This window comes from Delphinapterus leucas, chromosome 3 (genome assembly GCF_059928025.1).
Source record: "Delphinapterus leucas isolate spDelLeu-1000000601 "Yukka" chromosome 3, BTC_Dleu_Yukka2, whole genome shotgun sequence".
Classification (NCBI taxonomy): Eukaryota; Metazoa; Chordata; class Mammalia; order Artiodactyla; family Monodontidae; genus Delphinapterus; species Delphinapterus leucas.
The window spans coordinates 24,779,022-24,787,395 of NC_143131.1; positions in this window are offsets into that span (position 1 = coordinate 24,779,022).

Genomic DNA, 8,374 nt, shown 5'->3' on the forward strand with positions numbered 1-8,374 from the left:
TTAGGAAAGAAGAAATGACTCAGATCAATAATCTAATTTTTCATCTTAAGAAATTTTTAAAGAAAAATAGAGCAAATTAAACCCAAAGCAAGTAGAAAGAAGTAATAAAGAATGGAGAAGAAATTAATGAAATTGAAAATAGAAAAATAAAAAAATCAGTGCAAATAAAAGCATATTCTTTGAAAAGTTCAATAAAATTGACAAACTTCTAGTTACAGTGACCAAGAAAAAAGGGAGACGAGCTTCCCATAAGAATGAAAAATTTCAATATCAAGAATGGAAAATAAAGGGACACTGTTACTGGCAACATCAGCTCTAAGAGGAGTCCCGTTTATTCCATGAATATGCCTTAGGGATAGCCTGTGACCTGTGTTATCACAGAGTTGGATTTCAGAGTGGTAGATTTGGCGCTCTTAGTCAAGTTCATTCCTGGTATTTGGAAGTAAGTGAAGAAAATTCTCACAGTCACAACTGTGAAAACATCCATGTTATAAAAATAAAAGGAATATGGGTTGTTCTAGATGACCAAAAAATTCAATATGTGATCTTTTATTAGATCTTGGATCAGAACTAAGGAATAAAAACAACTAGAAAACTATTCAGTGGCATATCTGGGGGAAATTGTTATATTGAACACAGGACATACATATTAAAGAACATTTTGTATATCAGGCTTAAATTTTCTGGGTGTGATAATTACATTACAATTAGATAAAATATCTTTTTTAAAAAATGAAATACAAGCTAAAATACTTGTGTGAAGTATCAGAAACTTGGTTTTAAATAATTGATAAATATGTAATCAAAATGTGTATTGTTGTGAGTGTATGTTTAGGTAGGCCGAGGGTGAGAGATAAAGGATATATAGCAAATAATGAAACCTGGAAACTCTAGGTAAGGGATATAGGAATGCAAACTTCTAATTTTTGAAGGCCACATATTTTTAGACTAAAATTTTGGTCAAAAATAACAACGGTTTACAGTACATTCTTATAGTTAGCAGTTTATAAAAAAACAACCCACTTCACAGTCCGTATAATTATTTTTTGCTGTCATACTGCTCAAGTGCCTTAGCCATTATAAATCTGAACTCTTCACCTTCCACCTATACCTCATGCAAATGACACATAAAATCTTTAGTGATTGTGCTGTTACATAGTGTTCTTATTGCTTTCAGTTGAGGGTAAAATTCAGTTCCAAAATTCCACCTTGAAGATTAGCATTCTAAGTACAAACTGGTAGCTTAGTCTTTCCAGAAAGCTGAGCCTGAGGCAGAGGAGTTATGTTCATTTCTAGGGAGCAGAAGTGAAAGACAAAGTGGCAAGGAGGAAGGGAGAGACGATACAAGTATAGATTATTGAACTGCCTACCACTAAGTAAGACAAATTGCAGAATACCATGATTACTCTCAAAAATCCATACTAGCTTCATTTTGGGTCCTCCTATTGGAAGGGATAAATACGAAAGAATTTACCCACAAATTACTGAATCCTACTGTTCAAAGTTTATCCCTTGGGACATTAACTCCCACATACTTTCAGGTTGTGCAAAGGAACGTGCCAAAAGAGGTCCTGTAACAGCTCAAACAAAGAAGTCGTCAGACAGGGAGTAAGAGGGGCACAGTATGGGCGTTTTGCAAAGCACTGTCAGGTTATGCGTTCGTGAAGAGTTTTATGGTTCAGCCACAGCTTATGGTCACCCTGGGAACAGAAACAATAGACAGTGAGATGGAGAAGATCGGAAGGATGGAGTGTGCATGTGTGTGTGTGGTGGTGTGGGTTGGGGAGGGAGGGGCTGTGGGTGGTGGAGGCTGGACTTATGGAGTCCTTTGTAACATAGAATAGCAGAAGGAGTGACTTGTCATTTCCAAGATTAGGCTGTAAAGAGACTGGCTTCCATCTTGGCTGCTTTCTCTCATGCTTTCTTGGATTTGATCACCATGCTAGGCCACCTTGTCAAGCAGCCCTGTAGGAGGCTCATGTGTCGAGGGACAGAGGCTTGCCAACAACCGCATGAATGGACTTGTAACTGGATTTATCCCTCCTCACTTTGAGTCTATAGGTGTGACCAGAGCCCCAGGTGGCCTACAGACTATAATTTCAGTATTGATGTTAGACAGAGGCACTTAACTAAGTCACACTCTGATCCCTGACTCCCAAAAACTGTTAGAAAATACATTTTTATTGTTAGAAACCATTGAATTAGGGGGTAATTTCTTACACAGCAGTAGGTAATACACTCTCCTATCTCATCCCCCTTTGTGGTCTCTGCCTCAGTCACCAGGCCCTAGGCTCTCCACTGTGCCCTGTTTTCCCTCATGCCTGGAGCTTTCAAATAGTGCCACCCATGTAAAATAATATTCCGTAACACTTCTAGTTAACTGCAGCATTTCTCTAAAATCTGAACTGCTAATCACATGCCCCGTGGCATACATTAAAAGTTTCCTGTATTTTCTTGGGCTTCCCTGGTGGTGCAGTGGTTAAGAGTCTGCCTGCCAATGCAGGGGACATGGGTTCGAGCCCTGGTTTAGGAAGATCTCACATGAGGAGCAAATAAACCTGTGGACCACAACTACTGAGCCTGCGTTCTAGAGCCCGCAAGCCACAACTACTGAAGCCTGCGTTCCTAGAGCCTGTGCTCCACAAGAGAAGCCACTGCAATGAGAAGCCCTCACACCGCAACAAAGAGTAGTCCCTGCTCGCCACAACTACAGAAAGCCTGTGTGCAGCTAGAGAAAGCCTGCATGCAGCAACAAAGACTCAACGCAGCCAAAAATAAATAAATAAAATAATAAATTTATTGAAAAAAAAAACTTTCTGTATTTTCTTAATGGAACCTATCCAATTTGGAATTATATTTCTGTATGGTTATTTGGCAAATGCCTGAGATTACCAGTAAATTGTAAGTTTAATGAGGCAAGGTTTTGCTTTTTGTTTTTTTCACTCCAACACTCAATGCAGAGCTTGACACAGTCCTTGATTAATATGCATTTTTTCAATTATCATATGATTATATGAGAGGCATAAGTGGTATAAAATTTTAACAATTTACAGATACATTACCTAGAAAATTTTAGTAATGTAACAAAAAATTAAAATAAGCAATGTGTTAAATTGGTGATCTAATCATATACCAAAATTACTTCTCCTAATAAAAATTGATAAGAAATATCATAGAAAAAAAAAAAACTCTGTTGCAATAGAACAAAAATTTAAATATTTAGAAATAACTCATTCAATACATTTTAGAAATTCAATAGATAAAATAGTGAAGCATTATGGAGAGTCTTAAAAAAAGATATGACTAATGGAAGTAAATACCTTGTTCTTGTATGGGAAGAATCAACATCAGAAAGGTGTCTTTCTATTAGTCATGTGATACATTAACATGGTACATAGTTGTTTTCATCTTGCACTATTAAAATTATGATTTTAAATAGAAGTGTCTAGCAGGGAGGATTATGGGAGAAGCCTCTGCTGTCAGAGAGTGCTGATGCTTGCTACTTACAGGACATAGACAAATAGCTTCTCTTTTCTTAGACTAAATTCTTTATCAGAAGTATGAACTTAATTTGTAGGAACTCAGATTTTTATAAGGATTAGTAGAAACCATTAAAAGAAAGTTCATAGCAGACTGACAACTATAAAGCTATTAATTTGTTTGCTCTTGTAATTGTTATTATTACTATTACTCTTATAGTTAGCATTGCTGCAGCATTATCAAATCTCATTAACTATTTCTGTTGAGCTCTTCTATTGAGTGGTAAAATGAGTATATACTCTCTTGGAACAGTGTCTCTCATTAGAATTACCTGGGGATTCTTGTTAGGAATTTAGTTTCTTGTGAATCTCATTAGGATATTTGGAAATGAGGACCAGGAATGCACACTTTAAAAAGAAACTGAAGTGATTTTCCACCCACACTCAAGTTATGATTTGTAAAACTCACCGTATTACCTTTTGAATTAAAGTTACATTCTCTGTGGGATTTCTATTCTACACCCAATTTAAATCTAGGATATATCAATTTCTAATTATTTCAAACCAATTAACTTTCCTTATTTACTAATAAAATTCACATTTACTTTATTAGTGTATTTTTTTCTTGCTTAATTTTTAAAAACACTTTTAATGTGGATGTATTAATCATACCTTTTTAATTAATGATAAACTAGATTCCAGAAAACTGTATGTAATTTTATTAAAATTAATCATAATGAAGTTAAAATAATCACATTTAAGAATGTGCATTTCCTTCTAATAGGGATTAGATTTCAACTGCTGTTTATATAAGTCCATGTATAACTCACAGAACCGTACTCTGTATTAAGCTGATTGTTATTAACTGTTTTTTCTGTTCCCTCACTGTGATAATATTACCTAAAAAAAAAAGGGAGACTTGGGGTTCAAAATGGCTGACTAAGGGCATGCTTTAATCTCTTCTTCCTTCAAAAATCCCATTGAGATTATAGAATAATCACAAAATATAGTAAATAAACAGTTAAAGACTTGGAGGTCCTGAAAAACTAAGAGAAGTCCCTAGTAAGAATAAATTATTCAGTTATTTCTGAAGGATACAGAGCCAATAAGATCAGATTGCCTTGAGAGGATAAACCTAATCTGAAACTTCCACAACCCAATATAAGCAAAATTAAGACACTTCAAAATAATGTGATTTCAAACGTCCTTAAATGCATCAGGTCAAGAAATATATGGGAAACTAGAGAAGACTGTCTTGTAGCCAAGTATGAAAGCTGTTAATTCTGTGCCAGTTACCTCTTAACATTTTCTGTATCTAGAGGAGTTGTCCCAGAATACCTCTCCAAAGAGATCAAGTATGGCAGGTTCCCAGAGTGTTGAATCTGGAAAGAGAAGCTGAGAGGTGTGCTGAGGAAAACTTCTGGTCATCACCATAGAAAAGGCTATTTCTTCCTGTTCAACAGAAAAACCAGACCAGACTCAAGTTCATAATTAAAACCACAGCTAGAAATCACATAAAGTAAAAGTGCATCTGCTGTTTGGAAAAGAAAAATATTTAGTGTTGTGCTGAGTGTATAAAAAGAAGCCACTTAAACTACTAATATTGATCAATGCTAACTACTGTTATAAATTTACACAGAAAAATCCATAATGACCAAATATCTGAGGGGAAAATAGAATAGGAACACTGGTTGGAGCTAATGAAAGAACCATCTATTAAGGAAAGAAATTAATGGAAAAATAAACACAAATAACTTAATAAATATGCTTAGTAATATTTGAGAAGATAGCATTCCTGCAAAATATGAATATGAAACTTTTCTTTAAGGGAGCTTAGGAATTTAAAATAAATGCACATGCAACCTCAGTAACAAATATCCTACTAAGGGATAGAGAGAATATAAGAGAAAAAGGTATTTAGATAAATAAATAGTAGAACATATCACTGAATTTTAAAAAAAACCCAAAAACCCTGTTAAGATTGATGGTGCTTTCATCTGAAACATTCAGACAAAATTAATGAACAAACAAAATAATAATAAATTCCTACAAACTCCTAGAGAAAAAGAATATTTACACTTTAAAACAGTCACATTTTCTTTATTATATGATGAGGTAATAAAACATGTATTGAGAGATGACCCCATTCTCCAAAACAATATAGCAACATGTGAAAGTGTGGTCAAAAAAAGATATTGAAAAAACAACTTTGTAACTAATTATGCAAGTATAAAAAAACAAAATATATTGAAGAAATATAAAAATTAAAAAATAAACTACATACATATTTTTTTCAGAAAAAGAAAATTAATCACATAGATAAGCTCAGTAAAACTGAGAATGAATTTATATATAAAAAACTACATATGTATGTACATATATATGTAAATAGCAAAACACAGCTCATGCTAAATTGTGATAGATAATTTTATGTGTCAACTTGCTTGACTGGGCTAAGGGATGCCCAGATACCTGGTGAAACATTATTTCTGGGTATGTCTATGAGGGTGTTCCTGGAAGAGATTAGCATCTGAATCAGTAGACTGAGTCAAGAAGATGGCCCTCACCAATGCAGGGGGGCATCACACAATCTACTGAGGGCCTGAATAGAACAAGAAGGCAGAGGAAGGGTGAATTTACTCTCTGTTGGAGCCAGGAGGTCCCTCTTCTGCCCTTAGATATCAATGCTTTCGGTTCTCAGGCCTTCAGACTCAGACTGGTACCTACGCCATTGGCTCCCCTCCACTTAGCCTTTGGGTTTGAAGAGGAACTATGTCACCAGCGTTCTGGGCCTCCAGCAAGCCAACTGCAGATCGCGGAACTTCTCAGCCTCCATAATCACGTCATCTTCATAAAAAAATTCTCTCTGTATATCTTTATATCTGCTACAGGCTCTGTTTTTCTGGAGAAAACTGACTAAAACATAAATACTTTTTGACAACACTGCTTTGGAATGTAATGCAATTTAAGTACTAAATATTTGTATTGCAAAATAATACAAGTTCAATGCAATCACAGAAGTAAAACATTTTCTAGCTCCTTCAAGCAATGAGTTTTTTATATATATATAATTTATTACATCTTTCCTCATGAATTTAAAATGATACTGAAACCCAGCAGGACCCTATGGGGCTCCTGGGCACAAGAGCCTTTCTATGTCCCCTTCTCTGAGTTCCAAAGGCCAGGTTCAAACAGTTGCTAATCAGGAGGGGGGGGGGGCGTGCAGAGACAAGGGAGGAGCAGTCAAGAAACAATAGTGCAGCCTTGGGGGCAGGGTCCTGGTCCCCCCCACCCCCACCCCCCCAAAGGATATTCATAACAATATCTTTGAGCTCTTCTGCAGAACTAAAACCCTCACCAAATGGAAGATGTTAGCTACTTGAGGAAGCACTCTTCATTCCAGAGAAGGTAACAGTTTGCCCATCACCACCTGATGCCAGATGATATTTGGATTGAAGGAATGCACAGCCCGATCCTTATCAGCAACCCTGCCCCCTTGACTATAAACCTCTTCACAACCCCCCCTCCCTTTTTGGACACACAGTTTTGAGGACATTATACTGCTGTATCCCCCTTTGCCTGGCAAAGTAATAAAGCTATTCTTTTCTACTTCACCCAAAACACTGTCTCTGAGATTCAATTCGGTGTCAGGGTACAGAGGCTGGATTCGGCTTCAATACCACACACCCATACAAAAACATACATACACACAAACACATATGTAGATGTGTTTGCTGTTTACGTCTATAAAGAATGGAAGCAAACTATGCACAGTACTCTGAAACCCGCATTTCCCACTTAAACCACTATCAGGATATCATGTGAGGACGGACATACAAGTCACATATAAAAACGGTAATATTTCTGTATTTATATGTATTAGCATTTTTACCATTTAAGAACGTTCATGTTGTTTGCTGTTTTTGTTTGTATATATACAAACTTATAAACAAGAAGAGATGTTTTAGATGGTATGACCAACCCTTGGGTTTAGAGGTAGGGAGGGGAGAAGGATCAAGAAATTCCACGCAAAATGTATTGCTGTGTTATAGGAGAAGTTATGCATATTGATATTTTTGTTATTTGTTTTACCAGGGATATATACATAGATGTTTATGCTGCAGTTAAAGTTGTTTTACATTTAGATACGGTCATTTCAGTTACCTGTGATGTTGAAAGCTCAGCTTCTCTGTACACCAGTGCCGAATCGAACCTTGGAGACAAAGTTTTGGATGAGATAGAAGAGGATAGCTTTATAACTTTGCCAGGCAAGGGGGACACAGGGGGCTTCTGCCTCAAAAAACTGTGTGTCCCCACCCAGGAGGATTTGATAAGGAGTTTTATAACAATGCTTCCCAAGGGTGGGGTTGCTGACAAGATTAGGGTGTGTGCAGGGTCTCAGTGGTGGGTCTCCTCATCCAGAGGAGCTTCTCTGCTCCCTTTAATCTTGCCTCAAGTGGTTTCCTGGCTGCTCCTCCCTTGATTAGCAACTGTTTGAATCTGCCCTGTGGAACTCTGGGAAGGTCATGGAGGCTGAAATCTCGCCGACAAGAAATAGGGGACAAAAAAGAGACCTCCGTGCCCGGGAGCCTCAAAAGGGCCCTGCTCGGTTTCACATGTACCATTTATAAAGAGACGATAGACATTTTTAAGTATTAGAGAAAAATAAGAACCATAAATATAAAATACAAACTATTTCTAGAAAAGTTTTTAAATTGTAATACAAGAAAATGCAGAAACAAGGGAAAAAGCAAAAGAATTTAAATGAAAACCAGATATAAGATGAAGTATATTATGGATCATAATAATTGTGAATTGATATAAAGCTTGCATTAAAAGACACATTTTCCTCAACTGACTACTTAAAATTCTATCACTATATTATTTATAGTAGA